We start from the raw sequence: 19,015 nt of genomic DNA, 5'->3' as shown, positions 1-19,015 counted from the left end.
CATAATAGAAGCTTGGCTTCCAGAAGCTTGATTAAACTAAACATGTCCTATGTTCTTCTATTAGATTATTTATCTGTTCTTGCACAAACACTCAATGTTTTATCACTATAGCTTTATGTATTAAATCTTTATATTCCCCAACTTTATTCTAACGCATCAAGATTTCTTGGCTGTTCTTGATTTCTATACAAATTTTATTGATTTCCATACAAAATATCTGCTGGGATTTTTATTACAATTCCACTGAATCTATAGATCAATTTGGGAAGAATGGATATTTTCAAAATACTCTTGAGTTTTCCAATATGTGATTATAGAGTCTTCCATCTCCACTCAATTTAGTTATTTTTTCATTTCAATGATGTTTTGTAGATTTTATGTAGAAATCTCATGTGTTTTTTAAAGATTTCTCCATAGGTACTTGTATGTTAATGGGACTGTAAAAAGTACTATTTAATTATTTTATTTTGCAATTTTTGTTGCTAGCATATGTAAGTACAATCAGTTGTGTGTTAAGTATTTGACAACTTTGATCAACTCACTCTTGGATTTTTTATACACAATTATATCATCTATGATGTTGAGAGTTTTACTTATTTCCAATTTTATATTATTTTCTTCTTGAATTATTAAAATCATGAGGACCTTCAGCACTACATTAAATGGAAGTGTAATAAAAAATATATTTGTCTCAGTTCTGATCTCAGGGGCAAGATTTCAATATTTCATCATCAAATATTATGCTTCCTATAGATTTCTGTTGTTGTTCTTACCATTTTTCAAGTTAAAAAAATTCATTTTTTTTTTTTTACACCTACAGCACCTGGTCCTCCTAGGTGGACTCCCATCCAAGTACTAACCAGGCCTGACCCTGCTTAGCTTCCGAGATCAGATGGGATTGGGCATGCTCAAGGTAGCATGGCTGTAGACTAAGGAAATTCAATTTTGTTCCTATTTTACTAAAGTTTTTGTTTATTAATTCATACTAAATTTTATGATTTTTTTCTGAAATTTGAAGTAGTAATGTAATTTTCTGTTCTTAATATACCAAATTGAATGACTGATTTTTGAATATTAAGTACACTAAGTATTAAATCCATTAAATTACTGAGAGATTAAAAAAATCTTCATTGATGATTTTGATTTAATTAGCTTTATTAGTTGTTGCTTCTTATATTTTGAAGCAAATTTAGATTGTTATGTCTTCTTGTTAAATCAATACTATTATTATCACAAATAATCCTCTTTACATCATGTAAATCCACCTTCCATTCCTGATATAAAGAGAATGTGTATCAACATTTTAAAATATGCCAGATTTAATGTGCTAATATTTTGTTGAGGCTTTTGCATCTTTATTTATTAATAGATTAGTCCATAATTTTCCTATTTTTGTAATGTCTTTGTCAGGTCTAATATTAAGACTAGGTTGAGACATTTTTGTGGTTCAGAATATGATCAATTTTGGTAAAATTCCATGTACACTAGAGAATGATATTACTATATAGTTATTAGATATAGTGTTCTATATGTAAATATTTAAACATGTGGTATAAAATTTCTATAGCATTACTGATATTTTTGGTCTATTTGTTTTATCAGTTACTGAGAGAGATTTTAAAATCTTCATAAATGATTTTGGATTTAATTTTAGCTTTATTAACTTTTTGCTGCCTACATTTTGAAGAAAATTTAGATTATTATGTCTTCCAGTTAAAGAAATACTTTTATTAATATAAATGTTCCTACTTACATCATGTAACATCTTATTTTATTTTAACTTATTATATTTTATAAATTTTATTTTAATAATTTCAAGTATATAGTACATTAATTAGACATTTATATAGTTTATAAAATGATCTCACTAATTGCTCGTTCTCTCTTCTAGTTCTCCACCTAGCCATTACCATAATGTTAACTGCATTCGCTATGCCATGCTCCACATGCCTGTGACCATCTATCAACTACTAATTTATACTTCTTTAACCCTTCACCCCATTCTTCCAACCAAGGAGTCTGTTTTTGATTAGTTTGTTCTTTTTGTTCTTTAAATTTCCCATATAAGTGAAATCATATGGCTTTCTTCCTCTGTCTGATTTATTTCACTCAGCATAATGCCCTCTAGATCCATCCATGTCATTGCAAATGGTAGGATTTCATTTTTTTAATGCCTGAATAATATTCCATTGTATATATGAACCACAACTTCTTTATCCAATCGTCTGTTAGTAGGATTTAGGTTGCTTCCATATCTTAGCTATTATAAATTCAGCTGCCCTGAACATAGGGGTACATAGATATTTCAAATTATTGTTTTGGTTTTCTTCAGATAAATATCCAGAATTGCAATTTCTGGATCAAAAGGTATATCCATTTTTAATCTTTTGAGTAACCTCCAGACTACTTTCCATAATGGCTGTACTAATGTGCAATCCTACCAACAGTATATGAAAGTTCTTTTTTCTCCACATCCTCACCAACCCTTTTCTCCACATCTTCGCCAACACTAGTCATTCTTTGATTTATTGATGATAGCCATTCTGACAGGTGTGAGGTGATATATCACTGTGGTTTTAATTTGCATTTCCCTGATGATTAGTGACCTCGAGCCTCTTTTCATACGTCTATTGGTGAAATGCCTATTCAGGTCCTTCGCTTATTTTTTAATTGGATTGTTTGTTCTTCTGTTATTGAGCTGTATGTGTTCTTTTTATATATATTGTATATTAACCTCTTATCAGATGTATCAAGAGCGAATATTTTCTCCCAATCAGTTGGTTGTCTTTCTGTTTTGTTGATGGTTTCCTTTGCTGTACAAAACAATTTAGTTTGATGTAGTCTCATTCGTTTATTTTTTTTTTTCATTTGTTTCCCTTGCCTGGGGAGTTATATCCGAAAAGAAATTACTGTTAGCAATATCAGAGAACTTACTGCCTATGTTTTCTTCTAGAAGTTTTATGGTTTCTAGTCTTACATTTAGTTTTTAATTCATTTTCGGTCTATTCTTGTATAGGGTGTAAGAAGCTAGTCAATTTTCTTTTTTTTTCTTTTTCTTTTTTTTTTTGCATGATTTCTGTCCAATATTCCCAGCACCAGTTACTGAAGAGACTGTCTTTACTTTGTATAGTCTTGCCTCCTTTTTCATATATTGAGTGTATAGGTATGGATTTATTTCTGGGCTCTCTATTCTGTTCCATTGATCAATTTATCTGTTTATGCCAGTACCATGCTGTTTTGATTACTGTAGCCTTGCAGTCTACTTTGTCATCAGGTAGTGTGATGCCTCCAACTTTGTTCTTCTTTCTCAAGATTCCCGTGGCTATTTGGGGTCTTTTATGGTTCTATATAAATTTTTGGATTATTTGTTCTAGCTCTCTGAAAAATGCCATTGGTATTTTGATAAGAATTGCATTGAATCTGTGGATTGCTCTGGGATGTATGGCCATTTTAATGATGTAGATTCTTTCTACCCATGAGCACAGTATATGCTTCCATTTATTTGTATGCTCTTCACTTTCTTTTTTCAATGACATAATTTTCCGAGAACAGATCTTTTATCTCCTTAGTTAATTTGATTCCCAGATATTTGATTGTTTTCGAAGCAGTTGTAAATGAGATTGTTTTCTTAATTTCTCTCAACAAAAGTTCGTCATAAGTGTATAAAAATGCCACTGACTTCTGAATATCAATTTTGTATCCTGCTACTTTACTGAATTCAATGATCGGTTCTAAAGGGTTTTTTTTGGTGGGATCTTTAGGGTTCTCTACATATGGTATCATGTCATCAGCAAATAACGAGAGTTTTACTTCTTTCTTTCCAATTCTGATAACTTTTATTTCTCTTTCTTGTGTGATCGCTGTGGCTAAGATTTACAATACAATGTTGAAGAGGAGTGGTGAAAGTCGGCATCCTTATTTGTTCCCAATCTTAAGGAAAATTCTTTTAAACTTTCCCCATTGAGAATGATGTTAGCTGTATGTAGGTTTGTCATTATATATGGCCTTTATTGTGTTGAGGTATGTTCACCCTATTCCCACTTTACTGAGAGTTTTTATCATAAATGCATGCTGGATTTTGTTGAACACTTTTTCTGCATCTATCGATATGATCATGTTTTTAATCTTTTGATTTGTTAATGTGGTGTATCACATTAATTGAATTGGGGATATTGTACAACATATAAGTGAAACATGTATGGTATTTGCATCCCAGGAGTAAATCCAACTTGATCATGGTGTATGATACTTTTAATGTATTGCTGAATGCGGTTTCCTAATATTTCATTGAAGACTTTTGCATCAATGTTCACAAGAGATATGGTCTATACTTTTCTTTTTTTGTAACATCTTTGTCTGGTTTTGAAATCAAGGTTATGGTGGCCTCATCAAAGGAATTAGGGAGCCTTCCCTTTTCTTGAATTTTCTGGATAAGTTTAAGAAAAATAAGTGTTAATTCTTCTTTGAATGTTTGGTAAAATTTGCCTATGAAGCTATCTGGTCCAGGACTTTTATTTCTTGGAAGGTTTTTGATTACTGATCGCTTTCATTGGTGGTTTTCAGTTGGTTCAGATTTTCTGTTTCTTCTTAACTCAGTCTTGGGAGATTGTATGTTTCTAGGAATGTATCCTTATTTTCCAGATTGCCCAATTCGTTGGCATTTAATTGTTCCTAGTATTTTCTTAGGATCCTTAGTATTTCTGTGGAGTTTGTAGTTATTTCTCCTCTTTCATTTCTGATTTTACTTATTTGAGTCTTCTCTCTTTTTTCCTGAATGAGTCTGGCTAAGGGTCTGCCATTCTAGTTTTTCTTTTCAAAGAATCAGCTCTTGGTTTCATTAATCTTTTGTATTGTTTTTCTAGACTCTATTTTGTTTATTTCTGCTCTGATCTTTATTATTTCCCTCTTTCAATTCACTTTGGGCTTTTTTGCCATTCTTTTTCTAGTTCTTTCAAGTGTAAGTTTAGATTGTTTATTTGAGTTTTCTTGTTACTTGAGGTAGGCCTGTATTGTTATGAATTTCCCTCTTAGGGCTGCTTTCGTTGTGTCCCACAGATTTTTAAGTCGTGTCTTCATATTCATTTGTCTCTAGGTATCTTTTGATTTCTTCTTTGATCTCATTGATAATCCATTCATTGTTTAGTAGCATGTTATTCAGCTTCCATGTGTTTGCGTATTTTCCAGGTTTTTTCTTGCAGTTGTTTTCTAGTTTCAGACCATTGTGATTGGAGAAGATGGTTGATATGATTTCAGTCTTCTTAAATCTATTGAGACTTGTTTTGTGTCCTAACATGTGGTCTATCCTGGAAAATGTTTCATGTGCACTTGAGATCATGTAATATTTTTTTGTCTTAAAGTCTACTTTGTCTTAATATTCATATAACAACCTCACCATTCTTTTTATTCATATGGTATATATTTTAAGTTTTATTTTTTCCTTTTACGTACAGCTTTCTATGTACTTATTACCAGGTGTGTCTCTCTTGAGCAGCATAGATTTTGGTCTATTTACTTTTTTGTCTAATCTGAAAATCATTTTCTTATTATAATTTGAGTGTCTAGTATATTTTCATTTAATTCATTACTGTAAATTTGGATTAATTCTTAAGTTCTAACCATTTGTTTTGTATTTATCTCTTCTGTCCTTTTTGTTTTCTCGTTTAGTCTCTTTTTTTAAAGTATCGGTATACTTTCAAACAGAATTTTCTTCTGCATTCCTTTTTTAATTTAAATAAAGTTGGTATACAATATTATACTTTTTATATTAGTTTCTGGTCTCAAAATTTGTATAACTTACAATGTGATCATCCCATTAATTCTAGTAATCATCTATCCCCGTACAAACTTATCACAATATTATTGACTATATTTCTTCCACCCCCTCCACTCTGGTAACCATTCCTTTGGTCTCTGTTCCCATTAGTCTATTTTTGTTTTGTTTTGTGGATTAATTTTGTTTTGTTTTAGATTCAACATATAAGTGAAATATATATGACATTTGTCTTTCTTTGTCTGCTTTATACCCATAGCGTACCTTATAGTTCCATCCATGTTGCAAACAGCAAGATTTTATTCTCTTTTATGGTTGCATAATATTCCCTTGTGTATATATACCACATTTCTCATGCCCATTTGTCTTTCGTTGGACACTTAAGTTGCTTCTATATTTTTACTATTGTAAATAATGCTACAATAAACATAGCGGTGCATATAGCTTTTCAAATTGGTGTTTTCATTTTCTTCAGATAAATACGCAGAAGTGGAACTGCTGAGTTGTATGGTAGTTCTGTTTTAAGATTTTTGAGGAATCTTCACACTTTTTCCATAGTGGCTGGTAATGTCTCATTGTGGTTTTGATGTGCATTTCCCTAATGATTAGCGTTGTTGATCACCTTGTCATATGTCGGTTGGCCATCTATACGTAATCTTTAGAGAGATGTCTTTTCATGCCCTCTGCCCATTTTTTAATTGGATTGTTTAATTTTTTATTGAGTTGTATAAATTCCTCATATATTTTGGAAATCAACCCTTTACAGATATATCATTTGCAAATAAAAAGTAGAATGGCCTTTTATTTCATTGATGGTTTTCTTCACTACGCAGATTTTTAGTTTGACTAAGTCCCATTTGTTTATTTTTTCTTTTGTATCCTTTGCTCAAGGGGACATATCCTAAAAGAGATTACTTAGACCAATGTTAAATAATTTATATATCTATGTTTTCTCCTAGAAGTTTTATGGATTCAGGCCTTACAATTTAATTTTAATCCATTTGAGTTTATTTTTGCATATGGTTTAAGGGAGTGGTTCAGTTTTGCTGATTGATTGATTGATTGGTTGATTGACTGTTTAATTGCAATTATCTATGCAGTTTCTCAACACCACTTCTTGAACAGACTGCCATTTCTCCATTGTATATTTTTGCCTCCTTTGTCATAGATTAATTGACCATACAAGCCAGGGTTTCTTTCTGGGCTCTATATTCTGTTCCATTGAGCTATGAATCTGTTTTTTTGTGTGTATGTGTGCCAATACCATACCATTTTTATTATCATAGCTTTGTGGTAGAGTTTGAAATCAGGGAGTGTGTTACCTCTGACCTCGTTCTTCTTTCTCAAGATTGCTTTGGCTACTTGTGGTCTTTTGTGATTCCATATAAATTTTTAAATCATTAGTTCTAGTTCTGAGAAAAATGTGATTGGTAGTTTGATATGGATTGCAAATAATCTATAGATTGCTTTGGGTACTGTGGTCATTTTAATAATATTAATCTTTCCAATTCAGGAGCACAGTATATCCTTCCATTTCTTTGTGTCTTATTCAAAGTTATTTCTTCAATATATTATAATTTTCAGAGTACAGGTTTTTCATATCCTTGTTTAAGTTTATCCCTATGTATTTTATTATTTTTGATGCAATCGTAACCAAGATTTTCATCATTTCTCCTTCTGACTGTTATTAGTGTATAGGAACATGATAGATTGTTGTATATTAGTGTTGTAGTCTGCTAGCTTACTGAATTCTTTTCAAATTCTATTAATTTTAGTGGATTATTTTTTTTTTTAATATATAGTATCATATCATCTACAAATAGTGACAGTTTTTCTCCTTCCTTTCTGGTATGAATGCCTTTTATTTCTTTTTCTTGTCTGACCGCTGTGGCTAGAACTTTCAATACTATATCGAATAATAGTGACGAGAGTAAGAATTATTGTTTGGTCCTGTGCTTATATGAAAAAGTTTCAGCTTTTCACCATTAAGTTATGATGTTCAGCTGTGGGCTGATCATATATAGTCTTTATCAAGTTGAGGTAAGTTCCTTCTGTAACATCTTTGTTGAGAGTTTTTATCATAAATAAATGTTGAATTTTGTCACTTGATTTTTCTAAATCTCTTGAGATAATCATATGATTCTTCCCTTGGTTTTGCTGATGTGGGGTATCATGTTAATTGATATGAGGATATTGAACCATCATTGCATCGCTGGTGTGAATCCCACTTGATCACAGTGCATAATCCTTTTATTGTACTGTTGAATTTGGTTTGCTAGTATATTGCTGAGGATTTTTTCATTTATGTTCAAAAGAGATATTGGCCTATAATTTTCTTTTTCTGTAATGTCTTTGTCTAGTTTTGGAATTAGAATAGTAATGGCCTCTTAAAATGGACTTGAGAGCCATCTCTCCTCTTGAATTTTTTGGAATAGTTTGAAAAGAATAGGTGTTAATTCATATTTGAATATTTGGCAAAATTCACCTGTGAAGCCATTCAGTCCAGGACTTTTATTCATTGGTAGTTTTTGATTGCTGATTTGATTTCGTTAGTTGTAATCAGTTGGTTCAGATTTTCTGTTCCTTCTTGACTCAGTTTTGGAAGATTGTATGTTTCTAGGAATATATCCGTTTCTTTTAGATTGTCTAATTTGTTGACATATAATTGCTCATTTTATTATTTTTTTTTTTTATAATTCTGTGTATTTCTGTGGAGTTAGTTATCACTTTTCCTCCGTCTTTCCTAATTTTATTTATCTGGGTTTTCTCTTTTTTTATTGGTGAATCTGTTTAACTCATCAATTTTCTTTATCTTTTCAAAGAACTAGCTCTTGGTTTATTTATCATTTGTATTATTTTTTTAAGACTCTATTTCATTTATATCCACTTTGGTTTTTATTATCTTTTTCCTTCTACTCACTTAGGTCTTTGCTGTTTTTTTCCTAGTTCCTTTAAGTGTAAGTTTAGAGTGTTTATTTGAGATTTTTCTTGTTTGTCAAGGTAGGCCTGTATTGCTATTAATTTTCCTCTTAAGACTTCTTTCTCAGTGTCCCATAGATTTTGGGGTCATTTTGTTTTTATTTTCATTTGTTTCATTGTGATTTCTTCCTTGACTTCATTATTAACCCATTCATTGTTTAGTAGCATGTTATTTAGTCTCCATGTGTTTGTGTGTTTTTCAGTTTTTTTTCTTGTAATTCATTTTTAATTCCATACCATTGTGGTCAGAGAATACACTCGATATGATTGCAATCTTCTTATTTAATTAAAAGTCCCCTTTAAACTTCCTCTCATTTTGTAATTCTTTTATTGATGTTTTTCTAATTGGGTTTCTGCTATCCTGTTACCCAAATTGCTGATTTTTCTCCTCTGCTTTGTGTAATCTGCCGTTAGTTCCTTCATATGTATTCTTCATTTCTATTATTATATTCTTCATTTCTGGTCCTTTTTTTCTTGTTTCTATGTCCTCTTTTATGTTTACCATCTCTCTTTTGAAGTCCTCACTGAGTTCAGTTTGTCTTTCTTCCCCTAAGTTCATTGAGCATCTTTTTAACCAGTGTTTTGAACTCTGTATCTGGTAGACTGCTTGTCTCCATTTCATTTAGTTCTTTTTCTTGAGCTTTTTCCTGTTCTTTCATTTGGGGCATTCTCCTTTGTCTCTTTATTTTTGCAGCCTCCATGTTTTGTTTTGGTTTTTTTCCCTATGTATTAGGTCGATCTGCTCTATTTCCTAGTCTTGGCAGGCAGCCTTATATAGTGGCTGTCCTGTGAGGCCCTAGTGGTATAGTCTCCCTAATCACCTGAGCCAGGTGCTTTAGGAGTATTCCTTGTGTAGCTTATGTGTGTCCTTTTGTTTTAGTTAAGCCTTGATTACTATTGGCACATCAGTGGGTGGGGTTGACCTTCAGGTTGACTCACTGTGTGGACTGGCCATGACCACGGTGGAAACTGACCACACAGAACAGCATCAACCTCAGCATGGTTCTGGTGCCTCCCAAGACCACCCTTTGGGTGTGCCATTTGTGGAGCTAATTGAGTGGTGATCTGTTGTGGTCTGAAGCTGGCCACTGGGTGTATTTATTCTGAGGCCTCTTGGAAGGGGCTTCAGTGCAAGCCAAGGTCATCCATTGCGTCAGCCCATGCTGTGGCATCTGGGTAGGAGCTACAAAGCAATCGATAGTTGGTAGCTGCTTGTGTGGAGCCCAGATGTGCATGGGAGGGGGACACTTTGCAAACTGAGGCTGGCTGCTAGCAGTTCCTGGCCTCAGGCTTCTCAGCAAGAGGCACAAGGTGTGTTAAGACCATCTCCCACCTGCCTGTGTCCTGGAATTTTGAGAGTTTTTAGGAAGGTCTGCAGTGAGGGCTGAGGTCTGCTGCCTATGAGAAATAGCTGCTAAAACTGACTTGGGCTGTACACAAGTTTGTTGGATCAGGGTCTTAGGGAGCTGCTAGGGTGAGGATTAATGGTGTTCATTAGGGTGATGCAGTTTAAGACTTGGCACCAGCACCAAGCCTAAGACCACACAGTGAGTGGCACAGGACATGCTGAGGCCTGCCATTTTCTGCCTGGAGCCTGTGAACCCATGAGAGATTTTAGAAAAGTTTTCAACATGGCCTGAACTGGCTGCCTATAAGAAACAGCCACTGAAAGAGGGTCAGGTTGATGTGCAAGTGGGGGGCGGGCAGGGTCTCACCCAGTCACCAGAGTGGAATGAGCAGTATTCACCAGGTTAATGCAGATTCAGATTTGACGTCCACAGGCTGAGTGGGCGAAGGGCTAAACACACAAACTAATTGTCACAGCCAGATGTTCTGAAGATTCTTCTCCTTAGCACTGGCATTCCAGGGTAGGGAGTTTGATGTGGGGCTGGGAGCCCTTGCTGTTCAGTGTGAACCTCCGCAGCTGAGATATTTTTCCTGATTCTCAACCACCATATGTGGATGTGGGATCAGCTTGTTTCATGTCTCAGCCCATCCTACCAGCCTTGAAGTGGTGTCTTTATATCCTGTTATAGGAGTTCTGTTCAGTTTGTCTTCAGATGGTTCTCCAGCACGATTGCTCTATATTTTAGTTGTAATTCTGGTGCAGTTTTGGGTAGAGGTGAGCATAGCATTTTTCTACTCTGCCATCTTGACTGGAAGTCAAAATATATCTTAATCACATGTCGTTTTACTGAATTTCCAAAGTCTAAATCTAAAGCTCGAAGTCTTACTATCTTCTGGTGAGACATATCATACAGGGTCACAAAAAACAAAGTGGAAGTTTTTTAGTTTGATGTAGTCTCACTTTTTTTATTTTTGCTGTTTTTGTTTATGATTTTTGTGTCATATCCAAAAAATCATTGCCAAGGCCAATATCAAATTGCATTTCCTCTATGTTTTTTTAGGAGTTTTATATCCTGTTTACCCAACATCATTTGTGGAAGAGACTATTCTTTCACCATTAAGTATTCTTGGGCCCCTTGTTCAAATATTAGTTAACCAGATAGGCATGGATTCTGAGCTTTCAATTCTGTTCCATTTGCCTATGAGTCTGTTTTTATGTTGTACCATACCATTTTGATTATTATAGCTTTGTAGTATAGCTTGAAATCGGAAATGTGATGCATTCAGCTTTGTTTAATCTTCAGATACTTTAGCTATTAAGAGGCACTATACACATTTTGGATTTTTTTTCTATTTCTGTGAAAAATATTTTTGTGATTTTGATAGGAATTGCATTTGCATTTATAGGTGGCTTTTGGTAATAAGGACATTTCAACAACAGTAATTCTTCTGACACATGAATATGGGATATCTTTCCACATATTTATGTCTTCTTCAATTTCTATTGTAAGTGTTTTATAGATTTTAGTGTAGATAACTTCCACTTCCTTGGTTAAATTTATTACTAAGTATTTTATCATTTTTAATGCTATGTAAGTAGCATTGTTTCCCTTATTTGTCAGATAGTTCATTGTTGGTGTATAGGAACACAACTGATTTTTGTACCCTGCAACTTTACTGAATTCATTAATTAGTTCTAATATGTTTTTGCTGGAGTCTATAGAATGTTCTATATGTAAAATCATGTCATTAGCAAACAGAGAAAATTTTAATGTTTCTTTCTGATTTGGATGATTTTCATTTCTTTTTCTTGTCCAATTGCTCTAGCTGTGACTTCCAGTACTACACTGAATGGGAGAGGTAAAGTGGGCAACTTGTCTGTCTCTAATCTTAGAGGAAATGCTTTTAACCTTTTACTATTGAGTATAATGTCAGTTGTTGGATTGTCATATATGCCCTCTATCATGTTAACTTACATCCCTTCTATACAAAATGTGTTGAGGATTTTCACCATGAAAGGATGTTGAATTTTGTCAAATGCTTTTTCTACATCTGTTGAGATGATTATGTAATTTTATGTTTCATTCCATTAATGTAGTACATCACATTTATTGATTTGTGTATGTTGAACCATTCTAGCATTCATGGATAATTTCTAGTTGATCATGGTGTATGATGATTCTTTCAATGTGCTGTTTGCAAGTATTTTTTGGATACTTTTTGTTTCTGTATCCATCAAGAATATTGATCTATATGGTCAATCATTCAACAATATGGAGTAAGGGGCTCCAATCCCTTATGTAGTCAAAAATTGGTGTATAACTTAAGTCGGCCTTCTGTATATGTGAATTCCCAAACATGGATTGAAAATACAGTTGACCCTTAAGCAATACATGTTTGTACTGAGCAGGTCCACTTGTATACCAATTTAAATTTCATTTTTTATAGCGTCCTTATCTAGCTTTGGAATCAGGGTAAAACTGACCATAAAGTTTGGGAAGATTTGCTCCTCTTAACTTTATGAAAGAGTTTGAGGAGACCTAGCATTAACCCTTCTTTAAATGTTTGGTAAAATTCACCTGTGAAACAATCTGGTCTTAGGATTTTCATTATTAAAAGGTTTTGATTACTTATCAGTCACCTTACTCATTACTGATCTGTTCAGATTTTCTATTTCACGATTCAGTCTCAGTAAGTTGTATGTTTCTAGCAACTTATTTTTTTTATATTGTCCAATTTGTTGCTGTATAATTATTCATATTAGTCTCTTATGATCCTTTATATTTCTGTGGCATTGGTTATAATATTTCCTTTTCCATTTATAAGTTTTTAAATTGTGTTCTCTCTGTTTTTCTTGGTCAGTCCAGGTAATTGTCAATTTTATTTATATTTTCAAAGAACTATCTTTTAGCTTCATTGATTTTTTTTTCTATTGTTTTCCTGTTCTCTATTTCATTTATTTCTGCTTTAATCTTTATTTCCTTCTTTTTGCTATATCCAGGTTTAGTTTATTCTTATCCTAGTTCCTTGAAATGTAACATTAGGGTATTATGTAAGATCTTTCTTTTTCTTTAATGTAGATGATTATCACTCTAAATGTCCCTCTGAGAACTGCTTGTGTTGCATCCCCAGGTTTTGGTATGTTTTGTTTCCTCTTTTTTTTTTTTAATTTAACGTAATTTTTTATTTAACTTTTGATTTATTCTTTGCTATGTTGGTTTTTCAGAAGTGTGTCATTTAATTTCAAGTGATTTGTTAATATCTAATTTTCCTTTTGTTCTTAATTTCTGGTTTTATACCATTGTGGTTAGAAAATACATGTGATATAATTTTTATCTTATTAAATTGGTTGAGTCATCTCTTATGCCCTAATATTGTGATCTACCCTAGAGAATGTTCTGTGTGCACTTGAGAAGAATATGTATTCTGTTGCTGTTGGATAGAATGTTTGTATGTCTGATAGCTATATTTGGTTTATAGTACTGTTCCAATTCAGTTTCCTTATTGATTTGCTATCCAAAGTTGAGAGTGTGGTATTTCTGTTGTGCTGCTTATTTCTCCTTTTAGTTCTGTTAGTATTTCTTTATATATCTAGATGCTCTGACATTGGGTGCATAAATATTTATGTATGTTATAACTTCATGATGAATTGACCTTTATCATAATTCAGTGACATTTTTTGTCTCTTATGACCATTTCAATCTTAAAGTTTATTTTTTTAAATATAAATATAGCTACCCTTACTCTATTTTGGTTATCATTTGTTTAGAATATCTTTTTCCATTCTTTCAATTTCAGCCTAAATGTGTCCTAAAAGTAAAGTGAGTCTGTTACAGGCAGCATATTGTTAAATGTTGTTTTTTAAAAGTCTATTTGGCCATTCTATGTCTATTCATAAGGTAATTCAATCCATTTATGCATATGGTAATTATCAATAGATGAGGGAGGACTTACTATTGACATTGCATTAGTTGTATTTCTACCATTTGGTAGTTCCTTTGTTCTCATATGTTATTTTCCTTTATGATTTGAATCATTTTTGTGGAAATATGCTTAAGTTTCTTTTCTAAATCTTTTGTCTATGTACTACAAATTTTTCTTTATGGTTATCATGAGGCTTACCAAGAAATTAACTTATAGTGATAACGTCCTATTTTATGCTGATAATTTTGATTGCATACATAAACTCTATAGTTTTAATTCTTCCTCCCCAGCATTTTGATGTTACAGTTTATATCTTTTAATCTGTATACCAATGACAAATTATTGTATAGTTATTGTTAATACTTAAAACATTTTTAAACTAGTTGAAAGTGATTTATCCACCACCATTAAAATATTAAAGAATCTGAGTTTGACTATATATTTATCTTTACTGGTGAGTTTTACACAGTTGAATGTTTTTGCATTGTTAATTAGCATTCTTTCATTTCAGCTTGAAGAGCTGTAATACAGTTCTAATGTGATAAATTCTCTCAGCTTTTGTTTGTTTAGAAAAATGTTTATCTCCTCTTCTCTCTAAAGGGATAGTCTTGCTGGTGTAGTATTCTTGGCAATTTTTTCTTTTAATATTTTGAATATATCATCTTATTTTTCCTTGCCTGCAATGTTTTTGCCAATAAATATGCATATTGTCTTGTTGGAGCTCCATTGTATTAATGTCACTTTTCTGTTGATGCTGTCAAAATTCTCTGTCTTTGAGTTTTGACAATTTAATTATAATGTGTCTTAGAGTAACCCTTTTCAGGTTCAACCCTTGGGGACTTTGAGCCTCATGAAATTTAGATGTCCATTTCTCTACTGATATTTGGGAAGTTTTCATCTAATATTTCTTTAAATAGGGTTTCTGTCACTTTCTTACCCACCTAGGAATCCTATAATGAGTATATTGTGTATCTTAAATATTTTCCATATGTTCTACAGGCTTTCTTCAGTCTTTCATATTATTTTTTTTTCTTTTTGTTCCCCTGAATAATTTCAAGTGATCTGTCTTTAACATCACTGACTCTTTCTTCTACTTGTTCAGTTCTGATATTGAAGTCTTTTGAATTCTTCAGTGCACTCATAGTATTCTTCAGCTCTCAGATCTTTGGGACTTTTTTTTAATATAGTTTTTATTTTTTTTTTACTGAACTTCTCATTTTGTTCATGCACTGTGTTCCACATTTCACTTAGTACTCCACCTGTATGTTCTTGAAGTTTACTGAGCCCCTTTAATAGACTTATTCTAAATTCTCTGTAAGAGAGTTCATAGATCTTTATTTATTTAGCGTCAGTATTGGAGCTTCCTTTGGTGGTGTCATGTTTATCTGATATTTTATGATCCTAGTGTCTTTGCATTGATATTTGTGTATTTGAGGAAGTGGTCTTCTCTTCCAGATTTTACAGGTACTATTTGGCAGGAAAATATCTTCACCAGTTAGTTCAGTTTGGCATTCTTGATAGGGCAGCTTCTGTGGGCAGGTCGGGCTTGCTGTCGGGGTCTCTATTTTGGAAAGGTAACTTTCTGTGCTCTGAGATTAAGGTGGCTGCTGGCTGGGCTCTGTGGTTGGATAGGCTAGCTGACTGGTTCTTCATTCACAAATGGTCACTGGCAGGGTTCCCTGGTCAGGTGGGTCTGCTGGCTGTGTTTTCCCATCAAGTTGGAACAATAAGTGTGCTCTGCAGTCACCTTTGGTTGAGCAGAATCACAGGCTATGTTCCATGTCTGGGAAGGACAGCTGGTTAGACTTTGTGATTGTCAGAACTGCAAGCTGGGTGCCACAATTTCTTTTGATTGGGTGGAGCATCTGGCCTTGCTTCCTGGTTGGATGGTGCTCCTGGCTGTATTCTGTATTCAAGCAGCTTCACAAATTGGTTGAGGTCTTTGATTGTGCTCCACTGTAAGTTAGAAGCCCAAAGTTGATCAAGGCTGAATGCTGTGTTCCAAAACTGGGATGAGTCACTGTCTGGGATCTCTGTTTAAGTGAGGCCACAAGTTGTGCTCAGAAATTGGATAGGACCATAGGCTGAGCTCTGTTCCTGGAAGGCTGTGCTCCACAGCCTAGTGGTAACTTAGGGTGGGCTCCAAGTTTGCCTGATATTATTGTTTGGCCTCCCTTGTCAGATTGGTCCAGAGGCTATGTTCAATAGTTGGGTAGGGCTCCTGGCTTGGATCTCTGTTCATTCATGGCTGTAGAATAGCCTTTGTAGCTACGTGTGGTTTCCGGCTAGGATCTCTGATCAAGTGGGGAGTAGCACTTATGCTCAGTAGCTGGTTGGAGCTGCTAACTTGCTTCTCTGCCCAGGCAGAACTTAGAATGCTTTGTGGCTGCCCAGCATTTATGGTCAGTAGGGATAAAATTATATTAGATTAAGAAAGAGGGAGCATTTTCCAACTTTCTTTGAAGCCAGTATACCAAAACTAGACAAAGACATTTCAAAAATGAAAATTCCAAACCAATCTACCTTATCATTTCAAAGCCTTGCACAAAATAATAGCAAACAAATCTGATGACATACAAAAAGGAATATGCATAACAATGAAGTAATGTTTATTACAGAAATATAAAGGTGATTTGATATTTAATAATTAATGTAATGAAATCGGCAGAAGAGAGGAGGTAAGCATATGATCATTTTATAATTATCTATAATTATCTATAATCCTATAATTACAATCTTAAACATAATATGATAATGTCTGTAGAAAAATAACACATAAAATTCAACATACATCCATCAAAACTATTTGCAAATTAGAAGTAGAAGGAAATTTTCCTAATCCGATAAAGAGTATCTATAATTTAACGTAGAGGACACATATTTAATGATAAAATATTTAAAATTTCTGTTTGAGATCAGGAATAACACATTCTTATTCAAACTTGTAGATGGTTAAAGACATACAGGGAGAATGCCATGTAACAACATAGGCAGAAACTGGAGAGACAAATCTACAAGCCAGTGAATACTGAGGATTGTTTGAAAGCCACCAGAAGCTAGGATTGTTGAATGAGGCAGATTCTCTCTCACAGCCTTTGAAAAGAACGAACAATACAGACACCCTAATGTTGCATTTCTGGATTCCAGAACTGTGAGAGAATAAATTTCAATTGTTTAATGCCAAAAAAAAAAAATTGTCCAGGATTTCTCAGACAGTGATAGAAGACAAGCCAAAAGTAAAAAGAGTTAGAATAATTGGGAAAGAAGAAACAAAACTGTCAATATTTCTAGACAAAATAATTATATACATAAATATAAGATTAAATCTACAGTCCAACTATAAGATTAATATGTGAATGTAGCAAAGTTATTGAATATAATGCCAGAATATTTTCAAAATCTATTGAAACAGAAATCTTAAAAATAAATCAAATGAAGGATGTTTAAGAATAGAATACTGCAAAAATTTTTAAATTTAATTAAATACATTAAAAATACATAAATAAACTGAGGCTTATACCATATCTGTCATTTGTAAGACAGTATAGGTAAGATATTAGTATTCCCCAAATTAACAGATTTGATTCAATTCCAATAAAAATCTCGACAAGTCTCTAGTTTTTGTTAGAATTGATAAGATGATTTTAAAATTTATATAGAAATTCAAGGAGCCAAGAAAAGTTAATGCTATCTTAAAGGGAAAGAATAAAAGCTAAAGGATATTCATTTTTATGTTTTAAAACATATTATAAATTTACAACAACTAAGAGAGATGGTAATTGTACCAGTATAGACAAACTGGTGGAATAGATAAAGAATTCAGAAAGACCTAAAATATACATTACCAGATTTATGACAAAAATGACATTCTAATGCAGTAGGGAGATGATAGTTGTTTCAGTAAATGTAAATGGTGCTGAATTAAATGGATGTCAAATGGAGAAAATATATCTTGATCCCTACCTTACCTATCTCCTATCCCCAAAAAAGTAAGAGAAAAAGGAAAAGAAATCCAGAAGATGAGTTGTAGATTAAATGTAAATAAATGCTGTAACAATCATCTAAAAAAAAACATGGCAGAGTATTTTAATGTCTTTGGAGATGGCAAAAAATTTCTTGACGAAGACAAATCAATTTCCCATAGAAACAATTAATTAGGCTACACATAAATTAAGTACCTCTGTTTATCGAAAGACATCATTAAGAATATAAAAAGGCAAACCTCTGCCATGTTTTGTTTTAGATGATCATTACAGCATTTACATTGAGATCTACAACTCATCTTCTGGATTTCTTTTCCTTTTTCTCTTACTTTTTTGGGGGTAGGATATAGGTAGGGTAGGGATCAAGATATATTTTCTCCATTTGACATCCACTTGATTCAGCATAGTCTGGGAGAAGGTATTTTTAATTTGAGAAATCTCCTACAAATCAATAAGGAAAAGACAATGGTACATCGAAAACTGGGCCAAATATTTGAAGAGTTACTCACAAAAAGAGATTATACAAATAGACAATATCATGTCAAAATGTTCAGGTTAATTAATCACCAGGGAAAAGTAAATTAAAACCACAATATAATATTTCACAAAAACCAGAGAGGGTAAAGTGAAAAATTTAGAAAGTGCTTACTGTTAACAGGAGTACTGGAACTCCCATTTAATAATGCTGGAATTACAAAATTTAGAAATATATTAAAGTTGAACATAGTTTACATACCTCTCCATTATTCAGCTATTTCATATCTATATGTATGGAGATTATATATAATTATATATATATATATAATTTACATATATTAATGTACTATATAATGTATTATATATTAAGCATAAAAAGGGGACAACAAGAGCATAAAAAGCACTCAGAAATGAAGAATACAGTAACTGAAATGAAGAATACACTAGAAGGAATCAACAGTAGATTACATAATGCAGGGGACCAAATCAGTGATTTGGAAGACAAGATAGAGGAAAATACCCAATCAAAACATAC

The 19,015-nt window shown here is 32.9% G+C and overlaps 1 pseudogene; it reads right to left on the bottom strand.

The window, feature by feature from the left end:
- Window positions 1-811: 811 nt before the first annotated feature.
- LOC120590002 (uncharacterized) lies at window positions 812-930 on the bottom strand (annotated as a pseudogene).
- Window positions 931-19,015: the final 18,085 nt, after the last annotated feature.

The sequence above is a fragment of the Pteropus medius genome, unplaced genomic scaffold (genome assembly GCF_902729225.1).
Source record: "Pteropus medius unplaced genomic scaffold, Ma_sr-lr_union100, whole genome shotgun sequence".
Lineage (NCBI taxonomy): Eukaryota > Metazoa > Chordata > Mammalia > Chiroptera > Pteropodidae > Pteropus > Pteropus medius.
This window is presented reverse-complemented; position numbering and strand designations above follow the sequence as displayed.